Source organism: Cupressus sempervirens, chromosome 7 (genome assembly GCF_028749045.1).
Source record: "Cupressus sempervirens isolate cs-2001-9-10 chromosome 7, ASM2874904v1, whole genome shotgun sequence".
NCBI classification, from domain to species: Eukaryota; Viridiplantae; Streptophyta; class Pinopsida; order Cupressales; family Cupressaceae; genus Cupressus; species Cupressus sempervirens.
In genome coordinates this window covers 761,438,986-761,450,313 of record NC_143124.1, presented here as the reverse complement: position 1 = coordinate 761,450,313, position 11,328 = coordinate 761,438,986, and the positions used below count along the sequence as shown (strand labels likewise).

Here is an 11,328-nt window from a genome sequence, read left to right as displayed (position 1 = left end):
ATGACTATGATGATGATGATGGAAACTTTAGCGTCAATGATATTTATGACCAAGAGGAAGATCATAATGAGCCTATTGAATTATATGAAGGATATGAGCAACCACTGGGTATCAAGTCCATGAAGATGATGATTTTATTGATTTTCATTTACCTATAATTGAAGGTGAAGACTATGATGGAAACAATGGCATTAATTTATTTGTGGATTTAAGGCCCATCAATGATGGTCCCTTTATGTCATCATATGAGGATATTTTATTTGAGAATGACATTGTTTGATCATCATATCCATATAAACATGGTTGTGAAGATTCAATGAAATATAATCAAATCTTTATAGATTAATTATTTTGTTTTTTTAATATAGATAACATGTAATGAAAATTAAGTAATTTGAATATTTTAAGTGATTGATATGATGGAACATGTATTTGATTCTCGGATTCTCTACTTTTGATGAGGTGGGTGGATTTTTTTAATTGGATAAGTTGTTTCATTTTCTTACTTCTTTAAAAACTAACTTGAAAGACACTTTTGTGTTCTAAGACTTAGAACTATCAACACCTAGGTACTTTATACAATTAACAAAAAGGCAAGAGAAAGACCATATCATAAAGCTAAGAAATTTGGAAGTTGAACATTATTTTTTTCTGTTACATATTGAAACGTAATGAAAAATATGTATGTTATTGTTCATGTGTTAGTGAATTTGAGTTATGTTACTAATATCAATTGCATGTGTTCTCTAATCTATATTTGATCATTTTATTTCATTATGTTATTCTTTAAGAATTTTCCTATGGGTGCTCAAGATTCTAGCATGGGGAATCTATTGACTGTAAATGCTTTGATTGACATCTTAAGGAATGGGCAAGGGAAAAATATTATTGAGATGCTGCACAAGGTAAGTTTGAAAATTGTATTTAATAGGTTCAATTATCTTATCATCTATACTATATTATGTTAATTTATGTTTGTGGAATGTAATCCATATCTAACACAACTCCATGAAGCACACAACTTGAAGGAATGAAAAATCCAACTATGTCATCCAATGCCTCCAATATTATGTAGAAGGTAACATTTCAATCTTATGTTTTTCTAGGTTTGATTTTCTTATTTCCTTGAGTACACCTCTTATAGTTTTTCCTTATAGGATACTTCAAGAAGATGTGTCATGTCATCTATATCTACACCAAAAATACCTATCACAAGAGTGGCATCAAGAACAATACCTATTAGTACACCCTTTACATTAAACATGGATTCTCCTAGTATTCCTATTACAAAAGACATACATGCCCCTATGTGGAGTGCATCTAATCCATCAAATATGGGTTCAATCATAATCCTCCTACCAATACCTGAGCAAGTTCCCTTGAGGAATGTTATAGAATCTCAATCAAGAATATTAAGGCTGCTACCAAATACCATTGAAGCTATTGAAACTAGAAAAGAGATACTTAAGCAAATTGAGATATGTGAGAGGACATTGCTAGGGAGTTTAGGGAGTGCTTCATATGAATAGGTAAAGCTACCTAAAAATATTATATTATTATTGTTTAATACCATGGATTAGATTTTACTTCAAATTTTTAAATTTTTATATGGTAGATATGTTTTAATTTTGAATATTGACTTTATAACTACAAAATGATCATCTCATCAATTATTGTTATAGTTTTATAACATAGTAATAAGAGGAATTAAGTATTTAAAACTATCATCCTGTTGTCTTCGCATAATAGTCATTACTTAACTCTCTTTTTTCTTCATAAGTCGTTTCCTTGGGATTGCTTCCCGAACTTCATAGGCTTTTTTAATAAAACATATTCTTCTTAGCAAAAATATACATAAAAATAAAGTACTTCCTTATTTAGCATATGTCGTAATGTTGACAAGTATAAAGAACAAAGCATTTTCATCTTGTAATATACTGTGAGATATTCTATTACTGAAACCATTTGTGTATAATAATCCACAATCCAAACATAGAAGACAAGTTTTTAATGAAAATCTTATCCAACCTTCAATAGAGGATTATTTTGAACTGTGTACACTTCTAATACTACATATCATTTAGCTTAAAATCTCATATGCAAATGCCACCCTTCTTATGTTCTTAGTAAAAAGGATCTCTCATTGTTGATTATGATTTAGCCTAATAAAATAATGCACATCTAGCTCCATGTAAAAGTCCACTTCATCATTCTTATTTATGAAGACCCTGCAAGCCTCTTTTCCTTGCTTGCGGTTATTCATTATCTTATAGAACACACCAAGAAATATCATTCATTGTTAGGTAGTTGTAATATTTTATCATTTTTATCTCTCTTCAACGCTATGTTTATCTTTTATTTATTTATTATGTGAACCTATTTAGCACTTATAGCCAAATGAAATTTTTAATAATTTCACAATCTCTTTGTAAATACAAGAACTTAATGACAAAGTAACAAATGTACCTATAGAGGCATCTACCTCAGCCCCTGAGACCACAAAAATATCCTTAGTGACTATAAAAGGAATGCAAGAAGTTGCAATCTTGCTCACCTCAAAAGGAGAAGTCTTGAAGGATGAAATGGGGCTAAGATTCTATCATTTCATTTTTCATCACGTAGAAGAAATATTTGGCAATACTATTCAAGTGGATTGGAGGAAACAGTCAAACTCTTAGAAAGATCAACTATTTAAAGATATCACACTAGCATTCAAAGATCTTGGATTTCATAAGGAATGCATTCTAGATATTGCACAAAAATATATTCACTCTAAAATAGACAACTTAAGGTCAAAATTGACAAAATATTTGAAATACTCACGTCCAACTTGGATCACAGACCAAGTGACATGGGATGAGCTTGTGAAAGATGCTAAATTCAAGAGAAAAATCCGTAATAATCAAACTTATTTTACATCTACACAAGGAGGAACTAAAGGATGCCTTCAAGATACAAAAGATGCAACTCAAGCTAGGGTGTCAAGCATTAGATTGGAAAAATTAGGATATGGTGGGTACAATAGTATTCATGGTGGCTTGGTAAGTGAACATTTTCATGTATAGTATTTTTTATTTAATAAAACATAGTCATAAAAAATTTATGAATTAATTGTATCTCACAAGTCATTATATCTTATGAATTCAGTTTTATTCATTCATGTAGGTGCACCAATTCCTAAAAGAAGCATCTAATGAGAATTTAAAATATGCCTTACTCTGCATGGTATTCAAGGCCTTAGAAAACATGTGCTAGATAGAGGAGAGAAATTACTCATTGGTCATGAATTTAATGTAAGTTTATTAGAATCTTGTATGGTTCATGCAAAAATCTTATTATAGATATTATATATTTTAATAAGTTAATCTATGTTTTGTATAAGAAGCCTAGGAATCAAACTTGTCAGGTATTGAAAATGGAGAGGATCGAGAGGAAAATAATGAATTATTTTGTGCACACAATTATTCAATTATCATTCTTGACCCTCAAAAATAAATCATCCTTGAATTTCAGCAGTTGAGAAAGAAAAACAACAAGAGGGTGCTCAAAGTGATGAACAATCAACACCTTTGATTCAACTAGTGTCACGAAGAAAGAGGACACAAAGGAATAGAATTGATAGAAACAAATGAACAAAAGAAATATTTTCGTCAAATCTTATTTAATTTTTATTTCTATTATAAACCTACTTCATGTATCATCATGTACTTGTTCAATGATACATCATAGTTGTGTCATTTGATGCATGTGGATTCTGAATATGATTTCAATTTTGAGATATATACTATTTTAGTATGTCCTCTATATTATCATAATATTATAAATAAATACTAAATCAGGTGAATAAAATAGTGTGTATTTAGATTTATTGTCTTGTTAGAATTAGTAGAACTTGAAACAATGATTCCATCCTTTTCTATTTTTTTTAACTTCATCCATTCTAGTTTGTAGTGGTTGAAACCCTAGTGCGAACCTCATTCCACCAATCTCTTGCAATATTATGTATTTTTGAATGCACAAATGTGTGTCTAATGACTGAAAGCTCTATAAGTTTCACTTGTGTGAGGATCTTATAAATGCTAATGCAGTCCAGAAAAGTTTTAAAATGAGCAATAGAAGTGTAAAGAGCGTAATTTTTTTAACAAATACAAGTAAATGGTACATTTGCATGTAGATTTGATGCATGAAAACTATAAATATTTTAATACCATAAGAATATTTATAGGTTATGACTTTGTATCCATTCAAATATGCTACAATTTTGTATCGTGGTATAGATTTTTTTGTTGTAATTTTTTATAGGTTACAACTCTATGTCCATTTAAACAAGAAGCATAGGTATTCATGTGCATGATATATACTATTGCCCAAATCATGGTGTCAATTATTATCATTTCCATGATTTACAATCAAGAATGAAAAGTAAAAACCCTTGATTTCCATTGCTGAGTTGGGGATGAAAACCATTAATTCAAGCAAATCTAAAAGCACTTTCAAAGTAGACATGCCTAATGAAATCATTGCAGTTTGAAGAAGATAGAATAGCATAATTAAAGATAAAAGATAATATTTTTCAAAATGAATTGATCTAAACTACTATTTTTTTTTAAAAAACACTGAAAAAGTATTTCTCAATCATTATATATTTCATAACATGATTAGTAAGCTACATGCAACATATAGATACTATTCACATGACTCAGATAGAGTGCTTTATTTCAACCTATTGATTATGATATATTGATTATCAAAAAGACCAGTTGAAGCATTAGTTGTTTACAATAGTCACACCAGATCACTCTTTGCTAGTAAAAATTAACACAGATTGCTGATTTGTTATACTAGGATAGCTAGAATGTAGCTACTATAGGACCCACTGTGACTTTATACTACTGAAATCATCCAACTGCCACTAAATTCATCTATGAAGTAATCTTTCTTATTGCTAGTATCAAAATGAATTGATGGTCATGTTAAGAGTTGGAACCTCGAGGGTTTGCATCCTAAGAATGCACACTGTGGTAAGACTACTAGATGTGATGATGCTTTTAAAGAAATCTAAACCACTACCTTATATTATCTTGCTAATCACCTAGCTCCTTATTTTGCATGGCTAAGTTTTTCGGATTCCATAAGGTAGTGATGAGTTTTCGTAGACTTTTTGCACTGGTGCTTTTTGTAGGCATTGTTAGAACTTGAGTTATTCCTGCAAGATATGTATATAAAATGTAGATACCAACTAAAGATTTTAAGACTTGGTAAAGTATGTCTTGTTTAATTGGACAATTTGTCTATTTTTGATATTGGTGAATTCTTTGGTCATTCTTTTTGGGTTCTAGTTGATGGTTGTATAATATAATACTATTTGAATTCCAACCTCTATTTCAGAATCAGATATGAAAGTTTCTTCTCATCCAGCTCCTTGTGAAGAATCTATGGGAATATCTTCTCAAGATAATCTCATTTATTTTGGTAGATTTTATCTTCAGCTATTGGAACCTGTTTGGATTACATCTGGCAGATAGAAGCAGGATGACAAGCAATTACTCATTATGCCCATCACTAGCTAAATTTCCATTGACTCTTTTTGTGTTGGTAAGTAAAGCAATCAAAACAAGCAACAGTGTCTCCCCACTTGCTCCTCACCCCCTTTTCTCCTTCTTGGTGCTTGTGATAGCTGCAGTTATAGTTAAGGGACCACCAACAAACAAACAATACCACTACGACTAGAAGTTGTTAAAGCCAATGGCAATGAAGAACAAATAAAGTTGCACAACATTCAATACCTATGGCCGCTATAGTAAAGTAGAAAAAAACCAAGTGGAGGAGGCCATATATGCCATGATGGAAAAATTCAAGACAACTCCATTGGAACTTGCCAACTCTATGCCAAAGAGTCTATATGACAGAGTTGAGAAAAAATGGCACTATTGTCTAGACTTGGAGAAACAAATTAGAGAAACATGTCTAGCTGAAGTGATGCTTGAAATAACAAAGGCACAAATTGCTAAAGTTGTGAAGAAATATGCAGTTAGGTTTGTACCTAAATATAGAGGCTTTAGCATTTTACAGAACAATAGAATAATTGTGTTGATTGTTTACTTTTAATTATTTTAATATTTAGGAACATATCCAATGATTTATCACTAAATTATCAAAATTAAATCTAAAATAGGTAATAAAACATCTTGTTTGAGATTAATAAATGTTTAAGTACATAGTTTATTCTTATGGTAATGATTAGTTTGTGTAATCGACATCAGTATTGGAGGGCTTAAAAATGATCGGATGACAACATGTGTTTCCAATGTGCGTATCTATCACAAAAACACCTACAATGCTTCCAACTAAATCCAGAGCAAAATATGGTAGCTATTTTATGAATTTATCATTCCCATCCACACAAGTTATGTTTTGAATGTTTAAGTAAAAGTTAGAATCTAGAAATGTTGTGACTTTTCATGTTATGCTTGGTGTCTCTACTTTATAACTATCATTATTGGTTGTCTTTACAATTAATTGTGAAAACACAATTGTAATTTCTCATATCTTCTTTCTCTTTAATTGAACCACTTTAATAAATTAATTTTTTCTTATCCATCATTGTCATCTTCTCATGTCTCATGTCTTCCTTCTCTTGAATTGAACTACTTTAATAACATAGTTTTCTCTTATCAACCATTGTTATCTTCTCATGTATTCCTTCTCTTGAATAAAACTACTTTTATAACTTCAGTTATTCTTATACAAAATGTAGTGCTTAGCCAAATCAGCACATTTTCCTACTCCTATACCTAAGGAAGGGATTCTAGTTGCTCACAATGCAAACCTTGTTTACTATAGCTTTAGATATTTCAACAAGCCTTAGATGCTAAAATAGATCAAAGACACTATTGCTATTGTTTAAGGTCCTATTTAGTAATTAACACCATTTCTTTCAAGCTTTTAGTTTTTATAAGTAGTCTTTGGTTGTAATGTATTCTTATATGAGAAGAAAATACAAGGAATGAAGACGGAAAAATAGTAACCCTTGTCAAAATTCGTGGAAAGTATAGTCTAGAGAACAACTTGTTAAACTCTTCAACATACTATTTAGGTCATTGAGTTTTATCACATTCTAAATGCAGATCACTATGATGTATATTTTTGGCTTATCTATTATTAGTCACTCTCATCATCATGATGTATATTTTCAACTTATTTATTATTAGTTACTCTCATCAAATTATCTAGATTAACACTTTTCTATGTTTTCAACACAAAATGTTCATTTGAGGTTGCAAATATTTCAAGGAATCTAATGCTTAATGATCTCTATTATTTAGTGAAAATAGTTTAGAAAAACTTACTATGGTTATTAAGATACTTTTATCACGGATTATATTGGTAGTAAAAAATCTACAACAATCAATGGACACATTTCATTGTGCATACAAGAAAAAGGAAATTTGTGGAAGGTAAGCTTACATATTCTTATGTTTTATACTATATGAAAAGATCATGAATATTAAAATAGTTTTTTTTTTAATTACAAATTGGCATGGTAATACAAGGATGCAACTTTGTCTCTGGTAAAATATAGAATTTCTATCAATTTTATTCAAGCTAGATTTAAATGATAGAATATTCATGACAATAAAACATACTCATGACTAAGAGTGTGTATGATCCATGCATAGTTCATTTTAAGTGATCTCTATTATTCATAGTATTCTCTATAAGTTATTTTTCTATTTATGAGTTATACTTATATGGGAAACATTATTTGATTAGTTAAATTAGATTTCTTACATCTGTTTTCTATCTTTCAAGATATAGGAGAAGGATGAATAATACAATATGTCTGTTGTTTGACTAGATACTTTCTTTCTTTCAAACTATAGGAAGAATATAAGATGTCTCTTTCTTAGTTGAAAGAACTTTCTGGAAAATTGCATCTACAAGTTCTCATTCTAGATATGGCATGTTGAAAATAGTACAGCTTTAACATGTTCAAAATGAAACATTTCTCTCTAGTTTTTTCTAGAGCTATATGTAGTCAAATCAAGTAGCTGATCATGTGATGTAGTAGAAATGTATAATATGGAGGAAATAATGGTCATACCATTTCTATTATATGCTTTTTTGGCTATGGAGAAACTCCCACATCATTTTGTAAGATACAAACATTGAAGACAATTTAATCAATATAACATTTTCTGCGAAGTTTGCTTGTTAATACCATTTCATGGTTATGCCATTTCCATTGTACATTTTATGGGTTGTGGAGGAATTGAGAAATCATTTTTAAGATACAAACTTTGAAAATAATTAAAATTAATATAATAGTTATGAGAAAGTTAGTTTGGAATGCTGCTTTGTTTAGTGTTTTATAAGAAACAAAATATTGTAAATAATTATAGAAAATATTGTATTATTTATATTTGAAAACATTGATAGTTGAAAATCACACTTAAATTATATTTTTTTAAATTATTAATTTTTTTTACTATATTTTTCAAGTTGTCTTTATAGAGACAATAGGTGAGTTTTAAATATATATCATCTTTCGAGAGACAATAGTTAGATTTGAGAAATATTGTCTCTAAGGAGATAAGAAAAATTGTCTTAGAGAGATAAAAATATTCATTTTTCATATTGTCTTTACAAGAAAATCTATTGAGACACTAGTCCCAAGACAATTTTTCAGATAATATGCGACTTTTTTCTTGTCTTGAAATAAGACAATTCATACAAAAATTGTCTTGAAATTTGTCTTAAATGTACCCTTTATTTAATAGTGCCTCTCTATTTGTACTTTGTGTGAGACTCTCACTCTAGCTTCATAAAGGAATTGACTCCATGCCTCAACAACTCCACCTTCTTCTCCCATTGCTACATCTCAACATAGTGCCATTCCTATTGTTCCTCTACACAAGAAGAAAGGGACTTGATGTCAATCAATCCTAACCCACCCCAAGTCTCTTCCAACACCAAACATAATTGATGCTCATGATTATTGTAAAAAATACCAAGCTAAAGCTAAAGCTCATGTTCATGTTTCTCAAAATGCATACTCATCTCATACGTCTCCTACTTCACTTACTTTGGACTATCCCATGTCTACAATTGTGGAAGAAGTGCATTTGAATGATGATAAAATGTATAAACATGAAAATACTACTTGTATCTTGCATTCTATTATGATTAATTTAGATGAAGAAGATACTCTTGATAATATTATTGATGCTAACAATGATATGCTTTTGCTAACAATAATATGCTTTCTTGTGCTTTTGATGATCTATATGTTACTATTGATTGTGATCACAACTTACCATAGATGCTTTCTCAAAAATTATCAATCAGTTCTAGTAACAAACATAGTGACACAACTTCACAACACAGTCCTTGTTTGAAACTCGTTATTGTTCCTTCTGATGTGCTTGATGTTGCTCCTTTTGTGAGTTCCCCACCTTTCTTGAACATTATGGACCAAAATGGGGGTAGGTGATACACTTAACAAACTCCTCTTGTATAGTAGTCTTTCTATTTTTTTCCTATTGTAATGTCTTTCCCTTGTGTTGTGATGCTTGTTATATGTTTTGTTTAGATTACTATAAATGACCCTTTTTGTTTTGTTAGCACAAAATAATAAAGAAATTGAATCTTTTATGTTCATTCTTCTATTTGTTTTTGTCTTCTTCTATATGTTGGTACATGTTGTGTTGTATATATCCAATTGTTTGTAATCATACCTTTTTGTAGTCTATTTGGGATGTTGTTACATGGTAGTACCAAATTATTTTTAGTCTAAGTTGTGATTCCAACCTAGAAAGATACTTATTTCTAACTCTTACATGTTTTTCCTCCATTTAAAAAAAAATCTAGTTCCTTTGACAAATGATGAGATTTCATATTTGACATAATATTTCATATATCACCATATTATCACACTATCCCTAGAGGTGGTAGATCCTTCTTGCACTTTATTTTCTCATGTTCCTATCTCTCTTTATTTGTCCTTGCTTTGAGACATTTCACAATAGAAACATCTCTAGCATATACATATACATTCCATTAAATTCATCGCTCCTTTGAGGTGTTATCATTTTCTTTAATGTGGGGTAGACACTCTACTCACATTTTTCTTTCCTATTCATGTGAAAAGGGTAGTTATATGTAACTTTTGTTTCATATGAAATTGGTTGTTATCAATTATTATGTATAATTGTTTAATGATGATGGTCGTTAACCATTACTTGTCATATGTTGATGATGGTAGTTAGCAGTTACTTGGTTTAACAATTATGGTTATTAACTAATTTATTTACTATTATCTATGTTATATGTTGATATGGATTTATCATGGGAACTTTTTATTATTGTGGAAAATGTTGCACGAGGGGTTGTAGGAGCAGACAAAGGGGAGAAGAATTGCTTAATGGGATCTACAAATTGGGGAAGTACCTTAGTGCATTTGTCTGATCAATAGGTATGACCTCGGACTATCTTGGTAAGGACCTAGCAACTTGCATAACAGGGTACATTCATTGGACATGCATGAGCTATTGGACAATCATTAAAATATTGAACATTTTAACTTAATCAAAGTACATACATTTAATGGTTTATTTCAACATTCTCATCATTTTGAATTTTATATATATATATATATATATATATGTATGTATGTATGTATGTATGTATGTATGTATGTATGTATGTATGTATGTATGTATGTATGTATGTATGTATGTATGTATTTGTGTATATGTATGTATGTATGTATGTATGTATTTGTGTATATATATGTATGTATGTATGTATGTGCACATAACTCTAAAAGTATGATGCCACCATAATTTAAATTAAATACAAGCTCATATCTATTAATATACATATACATAAATATGTGTATAACCTAAGAAGATATGAAGATAAAATAATCTTCCAAGTATACATGTATTTAAATATACATATCCAAATAAATATAGCCTTGGAAAAAATAATAATAATATGATGTCACCATTCAAAATAATGTGTGTGTGTGTATGTGCACACGCACGCACACACACACACACACACACACACACACACACACACACACACACACACACACATATTATAAGTTATCATTTTTGAGTAGGTAACTTTCAAATTCTTCCTCATATTTATTAGTCTCTATAAGAGACGAGAATCTACACTTGGCATTTCTTTTTTATTAGTGAATCAAGAAGCAAGTTTTCTTTCTTTTGTTAGAGTAATTATTTGTTATGCTTATTAATTAGATCATGTTGATTTAATTAATCAAGTTCTTTATTACTCTAGTTACTTAAGCTTTCTCTT

The 11,328-nt window shown here is 29.7% G+C and overlaps 1 pseudogene; it reads left to right on the top strand.

Annotated features, from left to right (window-relative positions):
- Window positions 1-821: 821 nt before the first annotated feature.
- LOC149549514 (zinc finger protein CONSTANS-LIKE 8-like) overlaps window positions 822-11,328 on the top strand; it is a 92,507-nt pseudogene continuing 82,000 nt past the window's right edge.